The sequence below is a fragment of the Lissotriton helveticus genome, chromosome 3_1 (assembly GCF_964261635.1).
Source record: "Lissotriton helveticus chromosome 3_1, aLisHel1.1, whole genome shotgun sequence".
NCBI lineage: Eukaryota > Metazoa > Chordata > Amphibia > Caudata > Salamandridae > Lissotriton > Lissotriton helveticus.
Genome location: NC_136061.1, coordinates 312716478 through 312737229, shown reverse-complemented (window position 1 = coordinate 312737229; position 20752 = coordinate 312716478). Strand labels below are relative to the sequence as shown.

Here is a 20752-nt window from a genome sequence, read left to right as displayed (position 1 = left end):
GCTAAAACGCAACCCTGTTTGAGCCCGTTAAAAGTTGGGATCTTGCCGGTTAAGCTGCACCCGTCTCCTTTCTTGATTTTAACCCACGTATGTGAATAGAGGTTGATGATGGCATCCAAGAGTTTGGGTGGGACCAGTCGTACATTTTTGCCCAGAAATTTGCCCCCGAAACTTTATCGAATGCCGCTTTAAGATCGATAAAGCAGGCATACAAAGGCTGAGATTTTGAGAATGCTTGATTGACTAGGAGGGTAACGGCGGAGATGTTGGTGTGTGTGCCCATCCTTTTTATTTTTATTTTATTTTTTTACTTTATTTATTGAAATTGTTCTCACTCCAGATACAGACAATTACGATTAAATATCTGTAAAGGAGACATTGCTGGGGCAATTGGGCGTACTTAGCAAGGGATACAGCGGGATACATAAATGCAATTCGGCAGGTACATAGATTAGCAGTGTGGACCATTATACACTACCGAAGAAAGTACAAGAATGCAAAGAGTAATCAGGACATCATGCATTTATCATTACAAACTGCAACAGAATGAGTACTCCAGGGGCTCCAACAGTAAATGAGAAGACAGTTATTGTCCGGCAGGAGCGTCAATAGGGAGATACACAGCATTCCGTGTTTGGCTAGATGCCTAGGGGATGAATGGTGGTCTTTTAGACTAGGCCTCATCAGTGTACGGGTGTTCTAATAAATATGTCTGCAGTGGGCCCCAAATGTCCCGGGGGCGAGAGGAGCAGGGGAGCAATTCAGCATAAGTGCAAAGTTGGTCTTGCCATAGGATCAAACCAGTCTTTAAATTTGAGTGCCTGACCCCTACTCCAGCGGCAGGCTATGCGCCGCTTGGCTAGAGCAAGGCAGAAGGAAACACATTTCCGGTGCTTGGCGGGGAGCTGTTCAGTATACCCTAAGAGAGCCAACAGTGGAGATCTCGAGAGAGGCAGAAAGACTATTGAGTCCAAGGCTGCAAGGACACCGTTCCAGTAGGTATAGATATCCGGACAATCCCAGGCAAGGTGCATAAAATCAGCATGCTCCATTTTGCATCTATCACACCTATGTGTATCTCTCAACCCACATTTATGTAGTGTAATTGGGTTGTAATATCTGCGATGTAAGGATCTATAGTGTATGAAAGAGAGTCTGCTATTGGCCGAGGTACGTTCTGTCTGTTTACAGCAATAAAGCCATTGTTCATCAGTGAGTTTGTGGCCTAGTTCAGCCAACCACTTAGCCTGTGCTGGGCATGGAGGGTACTCAATATCGCCATATGAACTGCGGTAGAGTATGGACACCAAGTGTGAAGCAGTGGGGGCCGCGAATACACTGTATAGAGGGGCAAATGTAGCAGGTTGATTAGGGAAAACATTGCTGCTAGCCTTAATGCCATGCTGAACAAGGGCGTATAAAAATGTTTCTATAGTGGACGGTGGAGGATCAGGACACAGTTGTTGGAGGGTGCGGAATTTGCCATTACTGTATAGGTCCCTCCAGCAGCGAATATTCCGTTTTACGTGCAGTGTTTTTGAAGAGCCCTTCTTGTATTAGTGACGTTTCTGGATGGTATGTGAGTGGGAGGAGAGGGGAGTAGAAACTGGGTGTGTGCATGGGATCCAGGATACGAGACCAGGCCGTAAGTGTACAGTCCACGGAGGTCGGGTTGCAGTCGTGGGGCGTAGTGGGGGCAAGAATGACACCTTCCAACGGGATGGGATCTGCAAGTCAGTGTTCGGTGGCTACGTGAGGTGTATACCGAGGTGGATGGAACCAGTAATGAGCCTGGGCACATAGGTAATAAAGCTCGAAATTAGGAATATCAAAGCCTCCATGGGAATTAGCGTGCTCCACTGTATGCGCGGCTGTTTTCTGCCCCATACAAGTCGAATCAATTCCGAATGCAGGGTGGTAAATGAATGCCTCCCAGGGTCATAAGGAATGTTTAAAAAAAGGTATAAAAACTTGGGGAGTATCACCATTTTTATAAGGGGTATGCGCCCGACCATGGTTAAGAGGAGGGCAATCCATCGAGTGATGCATGCCTTAATATGCTCCATTGCATAGCCATAATTAATTTGCATTAATTCGTCCTGGTCTGACGTTACACGGAACCCCAGATATTTAGCATCATCCTCAAACCACGCGAGTGGGAAGTCTGTGTCAAAGGGAATGACCGAGCTGGTCAGAGGGTATATCTGCGATTTGGACCAATTGATGTGGATTCCGGATTGGCCTCCAAATTTGACAAACTCGTGTAGCAGTGGGTTAAGATTGTGTTGCGGGTCCTTAACATATAGAGTCACATCATCCACATATAAGGATATGAGTATCGGGCAGAGGAGGCAACGAAGGCCTATATGGCTATAATGCTGTCTAACTTTTGCAGCTAGGGGTTCCAAGATGAGGGCAAATAAAAGGGGTGAGAGTGGACACCCCTGTCTCGTCCCTAGAGAAAGTGAAATGGAGGAGGACGTATGTCCATTAATTAGGACTTTCGCCGTGGGTGACGTGTACAAAAGCTGGATCCATGTTATGAAACTATTGGGAAGGCCCAAGTAGTGTAAAACAGTGAATAGGTAGCCCCATTCCACAGAATCAAAAGCCTTTGAGGCGTCAAGAAACACTGCTGTCAGTTGCAATCTTGGATCCACTATCTGTAAGATGGAAAATAGGGTCCTGAGATTTTGGGATGTGGCCCTTCCCGGTATGAACCCGGCCTGATCTGGGAGGACCAGCTTGTCCATAAGCAGGCTAAGCCGATTTGCCACCAGTTTAGCCAGGATCTAACATCCGTCTTGATTAGGGAAAGCGACTTATAAGACTCGCAACGATCCGCTGGTTTGCCAGGTTTCAATAACGACGTAATGAGTGCTTCCCTCATGGAGCTAGGCAAAATGAGTGTCTCCTGGGCCTCAAGGAAAACCTCCTTAAGCACAAGGAGCAATTGGTTAATATACATTTTATAAAATTCGACAGGAAGCCCATCAGAGCCGGGCGCCTTCCCCGACGCCAACTGCATGGTGGCTTCGCGTACCTCGTCATCCTCAAATGGCGCCATGAGGAATTCACGCTGAGAGTCCCCAAGCCATCCCAGCGCTATGTCTTTCAAATAGGGAGAGAAATCATGGGGGTTGTACGTTGCGAGCTGTATAGTTCCGAATAGTATTCAGTAAATATTTTAAGGATGTCTAAGCTGTCCCTATATCGTTCTCCGTCATCGCCCACCACATCCAGGACATAGTTTGAAAATCGGGGTGTCTTAATAGCACTTGCAAGTGCGCAGCCCGGTTGTTCACCCTCTCCATAACGGCGGGCGGTAAAGTATTTGCCCCTAAATTGTACCTCCTGATTCGCAGTGTCAGTATAGTCTGTGAGCTTCTCGCGTAGTGCAGCGCATATGGCACCAAAGTCAGTGGCCCACATGTCTGTTTCAAGTTGTTTGATTTCAACTTCAAGGCACTTCAGATTCCTTCTAATGTCACAAGCACCCCAAAACTTTTTCAGATGCATATGCCCCTGACTGTAACTTTGAACTGTCAGACCTCTGAGGCGGAAGCCGGAGGTGTTTTCGTTCGTTTTTTAAAACTGTGTGAAATTGTGTTTAACTGCGTTTTTAAATTACTGCACCTACCCAGAGCTATTTGCAGATAGTCCCGCCAAGCTGGCACCCTAGAAACAGCGGATCCTAGCGCTGTTGAAAGGGAAAACATCCCACGGACGCCATCGCTGATAACGCGAGGCCACGCCTACCCGCTAGGCCACGCCCATCTCCAAGCCTATGTAAGCGCTGATTGATAGCGCGACGCATGGAAATGTCAGACCTCTGAGGCGGAAGCCGGAGGTGTTTTCGTTCGTTTTTTAAAACTGTGTGAAAATGTGTTTAACTGTGTTTTTAAATTACTGCACCTACCCAGAGCTATTTGCAGATAGTCCCGCCAAGCTGGCACCCTAGAAACAGCGGATCCTAGCGCTGTTGAAAGGGAAAACATCCCACGGACGCCATCGCTGATAACGCGAGGCCACGCCCATCTCCAAGCCTATGTAAGCGCTGATTGATAGCGCGACGCATGGAAATGTCAGACCTCTGAGGCGGAAGCCGGAGGTGTTTTCGTTCGTTTTTTAAAACTGTGTGAAGTTGTGTTTAACTGTGTTTTTAAATTACTGCACCTACCCAGAGCTATTTGCAGATAGTCCCGCCAAGCTGGCACCCTAGAAACAGCGGATCCTAGCGCTGTTGAAAGGGAAAAAATCCCACGGACGCCATCGCTGATAACGCGAGGCCACGCCCACCCGCTAGGCCACGCCCATCTCCAAGCCTATGTAAGCGCTGATTGATAGCGCGACGCATGGAAATGTCAGACCTCTGAGGCGGAAGCCGGAGGTGTTTTCGTTCGTTTTTTAAAACTGTGTGAAATTGTGTTTAACTGTGTTTTTAAATTACTGCACCTACCCAGAGCTATTTGCAGATAGTCCCGCCAAGCTGGCACCCTAGAAACAGCGGATCCTAGCGCTGTTGAAAGGGAAAACATCCCACGGACGCCATCGCTGATAACGCGAGGCCACGCCTACCCGCTAGGCCACGCCCATCTCCAAGCCTATGTAAGCGCTGATTGATAGCGCGACGCATGGAAATGTCAGACCTCTGAGGCGGAAGCCGGAGGTGTTTTCGTTCGTTTTTTAAAACTGTGTGAAATTGTGTTTAACTGTGTTTTTAAATTACTGCACCTACCCAGAGCTATTTGCAGATAGTCCCGCCAAGCTGGCACCCTAGAAACAGCGGATCCTAGCGCTGTTGAAAGGGAAAACATCCCACGGACGCCATCGCTGATAACGCGAGGCCACGCCCACCCGCTAGGCCACGCCTATTTCCTTTATCCATAAATGTGCTTCCCACGCAAGCGCAGCGGACGAGCGCAGCGGGAGCGCCGTTTGCGCTTGCGCGCCGAAGTCGAGCCAAAGTCTAGCCCGTCTGCGCCCGTCCGCGGCCGGACGGGGCGCGGGGTCAGAGCCTCTGTCACCTCTAAGTCCCTCGATATACGGTATGACAGACAAGAATTGTTAGATCTATGCCCTACCATTGCCCTTCGCTGTAAACACTCTATGGAGGCTACATCGATACATAGCTGCACTTTATGCACCTTCACTCCTGATAAATGCCTCACCACATTTAACACGAAAGGGCTGCTAAAAGCGGCGTTGCTGAATTGCAGATCCCTTAAGAAACATCGTACTCAAATTTATCATCTCCTTGAGGATGAGGAACTCAACATCTTGTTTCTCACCGAGACCTGGTTAGATGAGCATTCTGACCCTGATATAATAGAGGCCATGCCACCTGGATATTCCCTCTCCAGACTCGATAGGAAGGATGGCAGAGGTGGGGGTATTGCTATAGCAACTAAGGCACCCTTAGAATGCTCCCTATCTCCCCTCTCAATAGATCATAGTGAAGCAGGTTCCTTCACTATCTTAATAGGGCCGAAACACTCCCTTTCAGGTATCCTTGTATATCGACCCCCAGGAAGGCTTCACGACTTTACATCTAGCCTTATTGAAGCTACAACTCACCTAGCACTGAGAAAAACCAGATTTCTAGTGCTGGGAGACTTGAATGTCCACTTTGACAATCCCCTTGATAGTGAGGCCTCGGACCTAAAGGATGATTTGCTCTCCTTACAGTTAGAGCTCAAAAACCAGGACCCAACTCACCAACTAGGACATTTGTTGGATCCCATTTTTGGGAACTGGAACGGAGTACTCCCTCTGCCCCCACTACCGATACCCTGGTCTGACCATTTCGTGGTTCCGATGCAAATACAGATTGCTGCTACCGAACGCAGTCCTGATACTGCTCAACGCTATCAATGTAGAAAATGGAAACATTTCTCCCTTGACACCTTCATTAAGCTACTTGATAATGCTGGTCCTCCTGGAGGGTTTGACTGTGAGACAGCCTATAATCAGCTACAAAAACGCATCTTAACAGCTTTAGATAGCACTGCCCCTACTCGCACGCTGACCAAAACCAAGAGGGCCAGTAAAGCTAATCCGTGGTTCACCCAGGAACTACGTTTAGCCAAATCCGCATGTAAAAAACTTAAGCGGACATGGCGCATCAATTTTTGCCCAAAAATTCAAACCTTGTATAAAAAAGCTCAAAAAGACCATAACAAAATGATTCGAGCCTCCAAAGCATCCCACTATAACACTCGTATCACGGAAGCAGAGAGTTCCTCGAAAGAGCTTTTTAAGATCTTTAAAGAAATCTCTATAATGACTTCGAACAATACTTTCCATAATGATTCGGTGGATACTTGCAACAAGATCGCCAAGTATTTTGCTGGCAAGATCACTGACATTTATGCCAACTTCTCGGGTAATATAAAACCAGGACACGACTTTGTTGAGAGGGAAGATGCCGCTTCCACAGACTTCTGCCTGTGTAACTTCACGGTCCCTCCCCCGGAAACCTTTATAAAAACATGCCAAAGCATTAAATCTGGCTCCCCTCGGGACCCTGCTCCTCCCAAAATAGTAGCTACTAGTCTAGCTGTCCTGGAGCCGCACCTTAGATATGTGTTACAAATCTCCTTCTCTACAGCCTGTCTGCCTGAAGACTGGAAAAAAGCAATCGTACTTCCTATAAAAAAAAAAAGCCCTATGTGAGTCAGGAAACCCTAGAGAATTTAAGACCTATATCTCTGCTACCTTACCTAGCAAAAGTCGCAGAGAAAATAGCCAATACTCAACTTATGGCTCACCTTGAATCTCAAAATGCTTTACATAGCTCTCAGTCTGGTTTTAGATCGGGCTACTCAACAGAAACAGCGCTCCTGAGAGCGACTGAAACCTTACGGGAGGGAGCAGATGAGGGTAAGACCATGGCACTCATTATGTGGGACCTCAGTGCCGCGTTTGACACTGTAGCACACTCCATCTTGCTACAGTGTCTAAACAAAGCTGGGGTCACCGGGAAGGCATTGGGCTGGCTGAAAGCTTTCTTAACCAACCGGAGCTTTCAGGTTCAGAGAGGCAACTTTCTCTCGGACAGCATAGCTTTAGACCAGGGGGTACCTCAGGGCTCGGCCCTGAGTCCCACCATGTTCAACCTCTACATGGCCCCGCTGGCAGGGGTGGTCCAATCGTACGGCGTAGAGCTAGTCTCGTACGCCGACGATACCCAACTGCTGATCTCCCTGTCCCAAGCCCCCTTCTTGGCTGCCGAAAACTTTAAAACCTGTATGAGCGATCTTGCAGATTGGATGACCCAACACTGCCTCAAACTTAACGGCTCTAAAACTGAGGTGTTAATAATTGGAGGTAAGGATACAAGCTGGACCAAAGAGTGGTGGCCATCCTGTCTGGGGTCTTTACCCACTCCTAGCAGAGAAGCTAAAAATTTAGGTGTATGGGTGGATACCAAACTCTCCTTTGACAGCCATGTAAACAAAATTGTAGGGAAGTGCTTTGGGGTCATGAACTCTCAACCGTACCCTGGACCTCCTCCCTTTGGAGGCCAGGCGTACCATGACTCAGGCCCTAGTAACTTCTCGTATGGATTATGGCAACGTGCTTCTTCTTGGTACTTCGGAAAAGAACGTTAGGAGACTGCAGGTACTACAAAATTCAGCAGCACGGTTAGTATTGAGACTTCCTAGAAGAGCTGCTTCTAAACCCACCCTGGCAACCCTTCATTGGCTGCCTATTAGGAAGACAATTCTGTTTAAAGCATCCTCTTGTGCTATAGAATTATCTCTCATAAAGCACCATCCTACTTGTCTGACCTAGCTGTTCCGTACGAGCCAAACAGAGCACTTCGCTCGATGGGAAAGGGCCTCCTCATGATCCCCCGTATAAAAAAATCCAGAATGGGAGGTCGGTCTTTCCGTTCCCTGGCAGCAATCAAATGGAACTCCCTTCCCACCAATATTAGGCTAGCAAATAATGAAGCCACCTTCAGAAAACTACTAAAAACGTACCTATTTGCCCTTTAGGCTCCCTACCTCCACTGTTCTCTGACACTTTCCTTTAGCGCGGGGATACGCCGGGAGGCGTCACCAGGCGCTTTATAAACCCCTTTATTATTATTATTATTTGAACGCCTCCCAGAGAAGCTCTGCATTATCGACAGAGCCCTTGTTCCTAGTGAAAAATCTTCAATCTCTTCTCCCAGTTCTGCTTGGAACACAGCATCTAATAGTGCCTCTGGCATGAGCCTCCAGCAGCGTGGTGTGGCGATAGCATTAGGGGGCATCAATTCAAGGCACACTGGTGCGTGGTCTGAGTAGGTGCGTGCAAGATGAGTAGCTGTTTTGATCCATGGGGCCACACCGCCGGAGCATTGCCAGTAATCGAACCTAGACCACGTTGCATGCCCAGCCATACACTAAATACCCTCTTTAGTGGTGGGGTGTACATGTTGAGACAACAGAGGGGTAACCTGAACACCTTTGATTCCTCAAAGTTTTTTTAAAATGAATTCAAACAAAGTTATCTATATTTTCTAACAATTGGTGCTGACCCCGGACATACCCGACTAGCCCCTGTCAGGTGAAATATAACATTGTAATTTAAACAGAATCTGTTGATATGCCAGGGTGCACTGTTCACAAGCCCAATAAGGTGCTATTAGTTGAAATTATGAAATAGTAGTAATTCTTCACATCAAATTATACATTTAATACTTATTGTCCAACAATAAAAGTTCCATCCACAATGTTTCATCGTTTGTGTATCTGCCTCTAAATGGTTAATCATAGAACGTCGCATACCTGCACAATCGTTACAGTGTAGGCGAGGCGGACACATGAAAACAGAATGAAAGCAAGAGCCTACCACATCACGTGGAAATTGATTACAGGCTTTGGAATCAGTACGTAGCAATCGTTGGAATAGAGCTCACTTATGATGCAGCACATATATACTTTGCTCTTGCTACAAGTACCGTAGTGTTCCCCTGATGAAGGTGCCCGCACCGAAATGCATTGGGAAATGTTGGAGACTTTGTTGAAGAATTGAATATTGGAAAATTGGAAATTATCTAATACAAAATTGGATATACAGGATTTACTATTTCTCTTGTTTTTTCTTCTCTTTCTTGTTTAAAATCTTCACATATTCACGTACAAGATGTACGTTTGGTTTGTGACGGTTTGGGCTTGTGAACCGTGCACCCTGGCATATAAACAGATTCTGTTTAAATTACAATGGGGTGTACATGTTGCCAGGCATCCAAGAGGCCATGTTAAGCGAGCAACCCAGAAAGGACGTCTCAAGCATTTGTATTATGGTGTGGCTGGGAGTTGGAGCGGTCCATAGAGGGACAAAGAACAGTATTAAGGTCCCCACCCCATATGAATTGCATAGAGCCAATTTTTAGTATGTGTCCCCATAGTGTCGTGAAGTACCCAGGATCATCTGAGTTGGGGCCTTAGCTACAAGCGAGGGTGACAGATTGTGTGGCTAAGGTACCCCCAGAGTAAACAGCTGCAGCCAGAGGGGTCACTATATGTGCCCCCACAGTATGAACAGCATATTTGTTTAAATTAAAATAAGCGTACCCCGTGAATATGTGGAATATGACGAGAACGCCCGTACAGAGGCGCATCTAGAGCCAAAGCATAACGGATGCCTAGGGCTCATATGCGTTTCCTGGAGCATGGCTATTTGTATGTGGTGTCTATCTAAGTATGCCAGGATCTGTTGTCTCTTGCGAGGATCGCCTAGGCCCCTGACGTTCCATGTGATTACTTTAATGCAGAGTGGATTCATCTGCAGTGGTGTTGCAGAAGTAGCAATGGCAAATAATAAGTATGTTGATGCCGTAAAGTAGAATACCCCAGCACGTGAGGATGAGCGTGTAGAGGTGTTTGTGTCCAGTACATTTTAAAGCAATAGGAACAGTTTTCAGCCCAGTATTTCCCTCCCAGCACAGTTAGCCTCATTGCATTGTCTCCAAAGTATAGTAACAATACCCAACACCCCACCCACAACAGCACCCCAAACGTACTGGTAAGTCGTTGCCCACCCAACTGGCCTAAGAAACATGGCCATGCCACTCTAACCAGATTAGGCCAACTTAACTAAAACAGGTCAGAATGATACAGAACAAAAAATAGAAAGCACCAGGGGGGATCTCCCATGGGGGGGGGGGAGTGCTGGGGGTCAGTGGTCCCTCTCCTTAATCATTCACTAACTGCAACACAGTCCGTGGGTGTCAACCCCTGACAGGGAGAGAGCGGCAATAGGGGGAAGGGTGCTTGAAGAGTTGGTAAGGTTCTGCTCATAATGTAGCAAGTTATACAGAAACACAGTGAGAACAATAGTCAGTGAAAGGAGTCTCTCGTCACTTATCTGTCCGTGATTCTGAACAGGAACGTCGGTCCAAGCCAAGAGTGCTTACAGCAGTGTCAGCTGCCCACGGGAAATGGTGTGTCAGTTGGGAGTATCTCAGTGTAGCATAGGCAGGTGCCAGGTGCAGCGGAAGCAGCCCTGGGCGGGTGAAAAGTAACAATGATCAGCTGCCCCCACCTAGCTACTGGGCGATGATGATGGTCCGGAGTCGTGGTCATGTCGCAGAAAGCGCCTTGTGATGGTTTTCAAAAAGTCCTCAACTTTTTGCTGGTTGGTGCAGAAGATATGCTTACCATTGTGCGTGATCCGAAGCCATGCAGGATACAGTAAGGCATATTCTATATGGGTCTTTCGAAGTTCTGCTTGACAGTGAGGAACTTCGGGCGTGCCTCCTGCACTGCCAATGTAAAGTCCGGGTAGATGGTGAAGGCATTCCCCTCAAATTGTAGCAGGTTCAGCTCTCGGGCCTTCTGGAGCGCGACATCGCGGTCTCGGTAGTTGAGAAGGCGTGCGATGATAGGCCGTGCGTGGGGCCTCGCCGGGAGGGGGAAAGACGGGGGGGTCGTGGGCCGAGAGAGAGATGCGCACGTTCTACCACCAAGTATGTCGAAAAGGAGCCATCCCCAAAATTGCTCTTAAAGAGGCGTTCAATGTAGTCGTCCATGCGGCCAGTGTTCGTACTCTCTGGAATGCCTAGGATGCGAACATTGTTGCGGCGGCTCCTGGCTTCAATGTCCTCATTCTTGGCCACAATCACCTTCAGCAACTTATCCATTTGTGCTACCTGTGTTTGTATCTGGGTAGTGGCGTCATCATTCTCGAATATACGCCACTCCACCTCCTTCAGCTGACCATCATGTTTGTCTACCTTTTGCACCAAAAAGTCCAATCGATTATTCATGGTGTCCATTTTCCCAGACAAGTCCGAGATGCTGTGTTGCACGAACAGAAGTTAGGACTTAACGTCATTTTCAGACGCTTGAACAGGTGGCTGCGATTGTTCCATAGTAGCAGAGGTAGCTTCCACAAAGGTTGAAGATGGAGGAGAGGCGGCGTCCGGCCGTAGCCAGTTTAGTGCTTTTTAGGTTTTGCCTGGCGAAAGCTGCGCTCGCGCAGGCGAAAACCTAATGGGTATAGTAGGGGAGACAGGAACGGCCCCCGTCTTCCATTGGCTAGCTCCATAAATGGAGGCTAGCCATTGGAAGACGGGCCTGTCCGTCAATGCCGGACCAGATTCGGGCCGTTCCCGAGAATTTTTGGCTTTTGGCTACGTCACGCTACGTCAGCCAAAAGCCGGGAACGCCCCCGAATCTGGTCCGGCATTGAAGGCACCCGCCTTCCTGCTCGGGCCGCGCTTTGAACGGGTGCGCAACGTTTTGCTGTGTCCCTGAGGCTAGTACGACTCCTAGTGTGTTGGACACTGTGTGCATCGTAGTCCTTATTGGTAAGAAGCTGAAGCGAGTGCACTAAGAACTGTACGTTGGGATGAGGAGAACTGGGCGCTTCGTATTCTGCATCCGAGCGCCTGGGACACAGCCACACCCCTCCTGCATCTAAAGCCAGCCGGACGCGTCACCAGGTACGCCTCGCCCCCTTTGCTCTGGCCAGCGAGACTGTGCGCACCTTACCCGCCAGTAAGAGGCATACGCTGCAACAGCGCGCTGAGAACAGTGCGCTTCTGATACGGTTGCTGGTACGCCGCACACCTGCCTTCCACAGTGTTCGCGTCGTACGCCGGCTCACGCGAGAAGCGTGAGCTTTAGTAGGGCACCTCCGTTGAAGCCGTATGGGACGTACGAGAGCGCTGCGAAGCGCACCAAGACCAGAGAACTGCACAATGGAACGGAACCTTGCCTTTTTTAAGACCTACAAGTACCTGTTAAGACCTGAACAACAGGATCAGGGAGATTAGCTGGTGTGAATGCTTTGTCCGGGCCCATTCTCCTAGAGTTTCACAAAATGTGCACCGTGCATGTATTGCATTTAAGCGCGTGGCTAATGCATTTTATTCACTTGGTCTCGGTCCTAGAGTTTCACACAATGTGCACCGTGCATGTATTGCATTTAAGCGCGTGGCTAATGCATTTTTTTCACTTGGTCTCGGGTTCTCATGGGGATACGCATGAGCCTGAGGGTTCAAACCTGTCAGCTGGCTTGATTTACTCTTCTTGCAGGTCCTTTTTAAACAACTAATTCATCACTCTACATTTTAGAAGCACGATTTTCCAATTCTACCTCAGTATTGTGGACACCATTGTTTTAGCCCAAAATGGATGCAGTTTTGCTCAAGGAACGGTTTAATTCCCCCGCCCTTCTTCAAAACCCCCCTCCCGTTGCTATGATGAGGATTGTTTTGCTAGAGCATTCTGGGACTGCAGATGTAGAATGCGGCAAAAATGTTGGTATGCACCTGGAAAAATTATTTCCCGGTCTCCTGCCTAAAATAAGATATAGTATTGTAGCAAATCAGTTAAACACCTTAAAATATAACAAAAACAAAAGCCTTCTTGAATATAATGATCCTCTTTTTGGACATTTTGTAAATAATGGGCATTTTAAAATAGCCTCGTATCCCAAGCAGGCATCACCATGAAATCGATGATTTTTGATCTTCTGGTTAGCAAGGGATTGGCTGTATATATGCATCTATCCATCCACCCATCCATGCATCTATCCATACACCCATCCATGCATGCACCCATCCATGCATCCACCAACTCATCCATGCAAGCATTACAACAAGAGCCCGCAGCTCTCCTTCGTCTCTCCTCGCCCCCCTTCCCTGAGCCCGCAGCTCTCCTTCATCTCTCCTCGCCCCCCCTTCCCTGAGCCCGCAGCTCTCCTTCGTCTCTCCTCGCCCCCCCTTCCCTGAGCCCGCAGCTCTCCTTCGTCTCTCCTCGCCCCCCTTCCCTGTGCCCTGCCCTGCTATTGTAAATGACAATGCCATTTATTTATGTTAAAAAAACCTAAATAAAAATAATGTCAAGAGCAATGCCAATAGCTCTAACTTTAACAAAGGCAAAACCATTGCATTGTAAATGTTTGTTTTGTTTGTTTTTCATTCCCCCAAACTCTCCCGTATCTGCTCCCCTCCTTCAAACAACACAGATTTAATGCAGGCAATAGAAACTATTACCACAAATCTGTGTCAGACTCAACGTATACCTCAAATAGAAGAGCAACAGCATTCAGTAATGGAAATATCAAGCCTGCATGAACACTTTGTAAATGTTGTAACAAGCCCTGCTGATGAAAATTATGTCATTTACACAGTTAATAAAGAGCAAACACCCAATATGAAGAAAACATCTGTTGTGACCAGCCCTGCTGACAAAGATCATGCCTTTACACAGTTAACAATGAGCTAAACCCCAATATGGAGGAAACATCTGTTAAAAATAAGAGCGATCAATGTATGAGTCAAAAAACTATGGAAATTACCCAATTTCCTGGAAGCATCATCGGGAATCAAGCTGCAAATATACAAGCCAGTAATAATTCAATTCCTTTATTTGAAGCGCAACCACAATCAATAATAGAAATATCAAGCTTGCTTGTACATTGCAGCTTTATTAGTCCAGCAAGAAATGAAAATGGAAACAAAATATCTAATTGTGTACATGAGGAATTCACTCTCAATTCAGCTGAGCGTGTACTAGCGAGTACTGTTCAAAGTCACCCCAAACATAGTCCAGTGGCAAGGGGAAGAAGCTTTGAAACAGATGGAAAAATAGAAGACCTTATAATCTTGCATACCGCTCTGATAAAAACCTTACAAACATCAGTATCGGCACTTAATATGCAGTCGGACAAGCTGGATATTCAAATTAATTTGATGAACATCATAGTCAAGTCAAGTCAAGTAATTTGTATAGCGCTCTACATACCCAGAGGGTCTCAAGGCGCTTGAGGAAGGAGGGGAATTACTTGTCGAATATCCAGGTTTTAAGTTGCTTTCTGAATGCTAGGTGGTTTTGAGTGAGGCGGAGGTGAATGGGGAGTGAATTCCAGGATTTAGCCGCCAAGTAGGAGAAGGATCTTCCTCCCATGGTGGTTTTGTTGATGCGTGGAACAGCAGCAAGGGCTTGGTTGGAAGAGCGTAGCTGGCGGGAGGGGGTGTAGAAGGAGACTCGCGTGTTGAGGCATTCGGGTCCGAGTTCGTAAAGTGCTTTGTGTGCGTGGGTGAGGAGGCGGAATGTTATCCTCTTATTGATAGGGAGCCAATGGAGGTCTTTCAGGTGATTAGAAATGTGATCTTTACGCACGATGTCTAGTATGAGTCTGGCTGATGCGTTCTGGATGCGTTGGAGTTTTTTCTGAAGTAGCAAGTTACATTGCAGGAATAAATGTTAAACTACACTCATTAACAAGTCAAATCATTGCTCAAAACAGCATACCCATTCCGAAATCAGCTCCAGCAACTAACTGTGTATGCTGCAATACAGTTGGAAAACTAAGTGACTTAACAAGCATCTTAATGAATATTTTAAGGGAATGTAAACGGTCTGCCTCGTCCTCAGAGCCACAACGTGCAGAGGTAATAAACGCATCAAAGGGAATTAAGGTACAACCAACAGTATCGTACAGTAATGAAGAGGCTGCTTCACCGGATGGGCAAATGATTCCTAATCCCAAGGTCTCGCCACTCAATTGCGACAATACTCTCGATTCAAGGGGAATAAGGGCGCATAGGCAGGAATTTAACGAGGACGTTTCAATTTTAGCATCACAGCCTCTATTGTCTGTTACACTAGATAATTCACAAACAAACTTAACGGATGGATTAAGTAATTCGCTCAAGGACGAAGTAAATATGCCCCCAGCCGCCCTAACAAAAAGGCAGAAGAAGCGGGCCAGGAAGCCCAGAAAACACCCTCAAAATAGCAAGGAAATAGATCAGAAGGTGAATGGCCTCTACCCAATTTTTTACTGCAAGGGGGAAAAATCAGCCCGCAAACACCATTATTTCGGATAGTGGCCTAAAGGAAGTAGGGGTGCAACATCCCAAGGATCAATTGGTGGGGACGGAAGTATCAAACACAGGAAGTGGGGAGTCTTTCAATTCAAATAGGGCACATGACATTAAAAAGGTACATGAGACTTATGTGGGGAGGGGGGGCTGGTTTAAATGCTGAACAGGTAGTAACAAGGCATTTCAAGGGTAGTAAAACGTCGCCCACCATGAATAATATAAAAGCAACAGATGCCATAATAGATCAATGTATGACGGCGACAAACAACAGTGCAGAAAAGTCCGACCCCATGCTTCGTAGTTCAGCTCACTATTCAGGCCCAAATACCAAAGTCCCGCTATGGAGAGGGAGAGCGATCAAAATACAGAAAGTATTACTGCCGGGTGTAGAGTTGAGTGACCGAGTTGAAATAAAATCTATTTCTCAGCACATGATAGAGCAGGGTCCTAGTAAGTCTGGATCCTCTGGTGAACAAACTACCAGCCCTACTCTTCTCATGCAACCAAGAGTTAAAGAGCAAACACATCAGCTACATAATCAGTTATTATTAGCCCCACAATATAGCTCACAAGGCCACAAGACTATTTGAATAGAGGTAACATTTTGAGTTTATTGGCAGCTATTGCTACTTTAAAGTTCTTAACGTCAAATGACCTCCAGTCAATTGAGTTCGTCAATCAGGAGGGCAGTAAGGGTATGGACAGCACCCTGTCGACTTGGAAAACTGAAGAAATAGTGTTGGCCATTTTAAATCCTGCACAGCAAGTCGAGGCCTGGGGTATTTCTTTGTCTATACCGATTAAAAAAGGGTACCCACACCACTACTACAGCAGGAGCGAAACCAATCTAACGAGCCCAGTAGAAGGCTTGTTTATTCGGTACTTCGGAGCGCAAGAGGTAAAGACGAAACTGAGGCCCCCCCCCCTCTGTGGAACGAAGAGAATGACCTAGGGTGATGAGCAGCAGAGATGATCATAGGTCATTAAATCTTCTCTCATGGAATATAGCAGGAGCAAAGCGCGATTTACAGGATAATGTACCACCTGAGTACTGGAATAACTACGAAATAGTAGCACTCCAGGAAACATGGCTGATAGACCCAATTCAGATCCCAGGGCGTATTCTCCACCACGTAAAGGCCACAAGGACCCAACGATTTGAGAGACCAAAAGGCGGCTTAGCGGTTTATATTTCAAGAATTTTAAATATTAAATACACCCAACTGCCAATAACTACACCAGATATGCAAATCATAAAAATGGAAATGGGTTTAAACATAAAAGCCGTAACAATAATTCTCATAAATCTCTACGCGCATCTAAAGCAAAAAATTAAAAAAAGAACTATTTAAAACTTTAATCACCACCATATCAGATATCCCGTTTGAACATCCTGCATGGGAAATAATACTAACAGGAGATTTTAATTTAAATCTGATTTATACTCCTGAGAAAGATGACCTTTTAAGTGCAGCTAATGCAATATGGGCAGTACAAAATCAAGTGCATACTTCATCCCCACGGTTAGATCGAATGGGGCAATAATTAGTAATTGACTAAGAGCATTTGGGCCTGCGAGTATTAAATGGCAGAGCGGCTCAGGACCGCACGCCAATCAGCACTTATCATGCCATAAAGTTAGCTCCATTCTGGATTACACAATTGTTACACTACCACTCCTCGAACAATTAAAAACATTTAAAATAACATATTCCACAGATAGCGAGCACTTCATTCAACATCTTGAATTGCTAAATTCATGTCCAAAGACGTTTGGAAGCTGTGCCCGAGCTTGAAATTATATCAACGATAAACCTGAAAAGACTAAGATGGTCTAGTAATACACCTCCCCAAATTGCTGAGAGAACAAAGGAGCTGTGGACGTCCCAAGACTCACAAGGCAAAATCAAAAAAGATGATAAATCAAATATCTTAAATAATTACCCTAAAGATTTTAAAAGTACAAATCATTTACTCACACATTTTGTCCAAGATGAAATTGCAAAAGTTATAGCCAAGGGCAGGCTTAACTGTGCCCCTGGCCTGAATGGTATACCGCAAGCAGTATATAAACAAGACCCCAAATTCTGGGCTGTACCGCTGTCTTGCCTGTTTCACGAGTGAGCACTTTAAATTGCCTGCCAGACAGCTGGGGAGGCTCAATAATAAATCCATTATTTAAGGGAGAGGAGTGAACTGACACAGCAAATTATCGTTTAATTGCACTAATCGATGCCAAAGCGAAGTATTATGCCTCATTAATCTTGGCAAATCTAATTAGCTGGTCTAATAGCAATAAAATCATCCCCATTAACCAGTCTGGTTTCCGACGCGGCTCTAGTACCATTACGAACATATTATCGCTAGGTCTGATGGCAGAAAAAAGTTTACGACTGCAAAATAACTTGTTTTTATGCTTTATTGATTTTAAAGCTGCCTTCGATCGAGTTAATAGAGGCATTTTATGGAAAAAGCTAAAGTAGTGGGGTCTGCCAAATAGACTATTAAAACCGATCATGGAATTGTACTCGATACATGGATGCAGTTAAAAATAGCTAATGGGACGAGACTCTCAAGAAAAATCTATACGAAGGAAGGACTCAAACAAGGGTGCGTCCTAGCACCTCATTTATTTATTCTATTCATGGCGGATTTGTCACCAAGTCTTGATAAAATCAATTCACCTCCTCCTCGTTTGGGAACTTTGCAGATTACTCATTTAGCATATGCTGATGATATAGTCTGGGCAAGCCATACAAGAATCGGCCTCCAAAGAGCAAAAGATTAGCTAGGGAGCTTCGCCAGGAAGAATTTGTTGGAAATATATGCTGCAAAAACCAACTAATTAAAAAATTCACCTCATTTAAATTTGGTAACTCGAACCTTGAAGTAGTGAGCAGCTACAAATACCTAGGAATATATCTGGATAAACGATTAACTCTCCGAATACAAAATGAGGCCACACAAAGAAAGGGAAACAGACTTACATTTGCATTCTGTTCTATTTCAAAAAGATTAAAAGGTCCCTCCCTCACCCCTTTACTATCCATCATGAAGGCAAAACTACTCCCCACCCTTGCATATGGAAGTGAAGTCATGTTTGGGAAAGAGGCTGGGGTTCTGGATAGACTCCAAACGCGAGCATACAAAAAAGTTTTTTCACTTCTGTATAGTGCCTCGCCTGCGCAGGTTCGACTAGAATTCGGTTTACAACAGCTTCAAAGAAGATATGCCACGATTAGAGCCTGGTATAAAATTTGGCATAATCGAGATAATGAAATCAATAATGCACTTTGGACTGCGTTACAAGATGATCCGCAGTCCGCCTATTATGCATATCTTCAAACTTCATTACAGGTCACAAACATTGCAGCTCTTTGGCAGAAGAACTTTCCTTATTCGACTTTCCAGAAAATATTGAAGGGAGCAAAGCAATACTCATTACTTGAGGACAAGGCCACCCTAAGCATACGGGTACATGCATAGATGGTCTTGCAATCCTATGTAAAACTGCAACCGGCGGCATATTTGGATCAGCCATTTTCTTACCATCTAAAATCTAAATTCATAGCGATACGCTTTGGTAAATTGCCATCAAATGCAGACCAGCCAAGTTGGAAATATCAGGGCCCACAATCTTGTTGTCTCTGTGGAGCACCAACGCAGGATTTTATTCACTTAGTCTGTATCTGCCCAGCGTTAGACAAGGATCGTCGGAAATTGTTAAGGGGGCCACTCAATACAAGAGGTGTTTGCTCTTGCGGAACTACAATATTAAAATGCCTAGATCCGGAAGATCCAAGCTTAACTGTTGTTTGACCAAACTCCTAATGAAATATGAGGAAATATCAAATAAAGACTAGTGGCAAGGTTAAATGGTTACAAGATGTATTATTGGAGACTATGCTAAGTGGACCACTTACTCTTGAGGAACTGATATATCAAAATGCTCCAAATCAGCTTAGTCGACACTTGATTAGCCTTAAAATCTATTAAAAGGAACATTCAAAACGAGGCTAGCGGCCTGGTAAAATAGTTGTTTGATGTAACACTTGAGATATTGTTTTTAATATTAGGTAATTTTATTAAATGTTTTGTTTACATTATACAGGAAGAAGTGTAAATATCATGACAGAAATAGATGTATCTCTAGACAACACAAAAAGTGATATGTTTTAATATTGTTATTCTTGTTGTTTTAATTAACTGAACAGTAATCTTATTTTGTACCTTTGCTCCCCACTTCCTGCCCCCCTTTCCTGCTCCACCACCCACGTCTGGTAGCGCCACTTCTGCACTTGTGCTCTGTTGTGCCCATTACCAACCTAATCTAGAGACTACACAGGTCACAGTATGCACTATATAAAAGGTGCATGAATAAAAACTATAGAAAGCATTCCTTTGTGCAATTGACGGCATTGCTATGTACATGTTTCGCTATTTTGATATACAATAAATAGAAATTGAGTTAAAAAAAATATAGAAACTCGACATCTTGAAAAATGAGAATGCAAGATGAAGTAAACATGACATTGAATACCTAAAGTCCCATATAAGGAATCGATCCGTTTTTATGCCCGAAATGTTAAGGATCTGAATATGCCACCTTTTCAAAGTCGATTTTGAACTACTGCCGGGTCAGCCCAACTTAAACGCCTGCCTATACAAACCCTGGTCTCGAACCGGAAGCTTGGAGTAAATGAAAGCACCTTAGAATTGATAAACACATTGATTTGACATGGCAAAGATGTTGAATTGTGCCGTTATTATGGGAACGATTGTAAAGTTCTGGAAGATGTGCAGAAGCAATTTTTAAACCCCTTCTTAACCCTTTCGCAAATAGAGAGGTTGATGCTAGTGATATGAGTCAACTTGCGAAGTCAATAACTTTGAATGAATACATTAATACTGAATGTAATTCTATAATAGTTTATTTAACGTAATACTATCCTTTCATGGAGTTATTAGTGGTTTATGGTTGTTTTGGTATTCACTTTAAAAAACAAAAACCATGCTAAGTTCATGAGTGGCTGCAAGCTAAATGCTAAGCAGACTAAAAGATCAAATCTAAAACCATTTACAGGTCAATTCTACGAGGCCCCCTACCCAGAAATACTGAGCTGCCTTTCTGATGAGCCTCGCCTGGCGCATTTAAAAGTGGTGCTTGTATCGGTGCAACCCAGGCCTTTCGAGTTGATTGAGCAAAATTCCTGTTGGGTGAGTACAGTATTTGTTCAAATTACTTTATGAATGCATGAGTGTGAGAATATGTAAACTGCAGAAGGAACTGTTTTTGTCTTATGTGAACCCCAGACTTGGTACAGGGGGTATCGGTGATATAACAGGGCGTTTTAGGGCCTTGTAAATTTGGTCTTTGATTTGTCTATGTTTAAAGTGTTTCAGAGCTGTGCCTGGAAG

The 20752-nt window shown here is 45.2% G+C and overlaps 1 protein-coding gene across 3 annotated transcripts in view; it reads left to right on the top strand.

The window, feature by feature from the left end:
* The window catches only part of RPH3AL (rabphilin 3A like (without C2 domains)), a 959424-nt gene that overhangs the window by 47217 nt on the left and 891455 nt on the right, over window positions 1-20752 (top strand). For 2 of the 3 annotated variants that reach the window (XM_078679864.1, XM_078679867.1), the window contains exon 2: window positions 20418-20551. The exons of the other annotated variant lie outside the window; for it this stretch is intronic. The gene's annotated coding sequence lies outside the window, so the exon portion shown is untranslated. The remainder of the gene's footprint in view (window positions 1-20417; window positions 20552-20752) is intronic. 3 annotated transcript variants of the gene reach the window in all.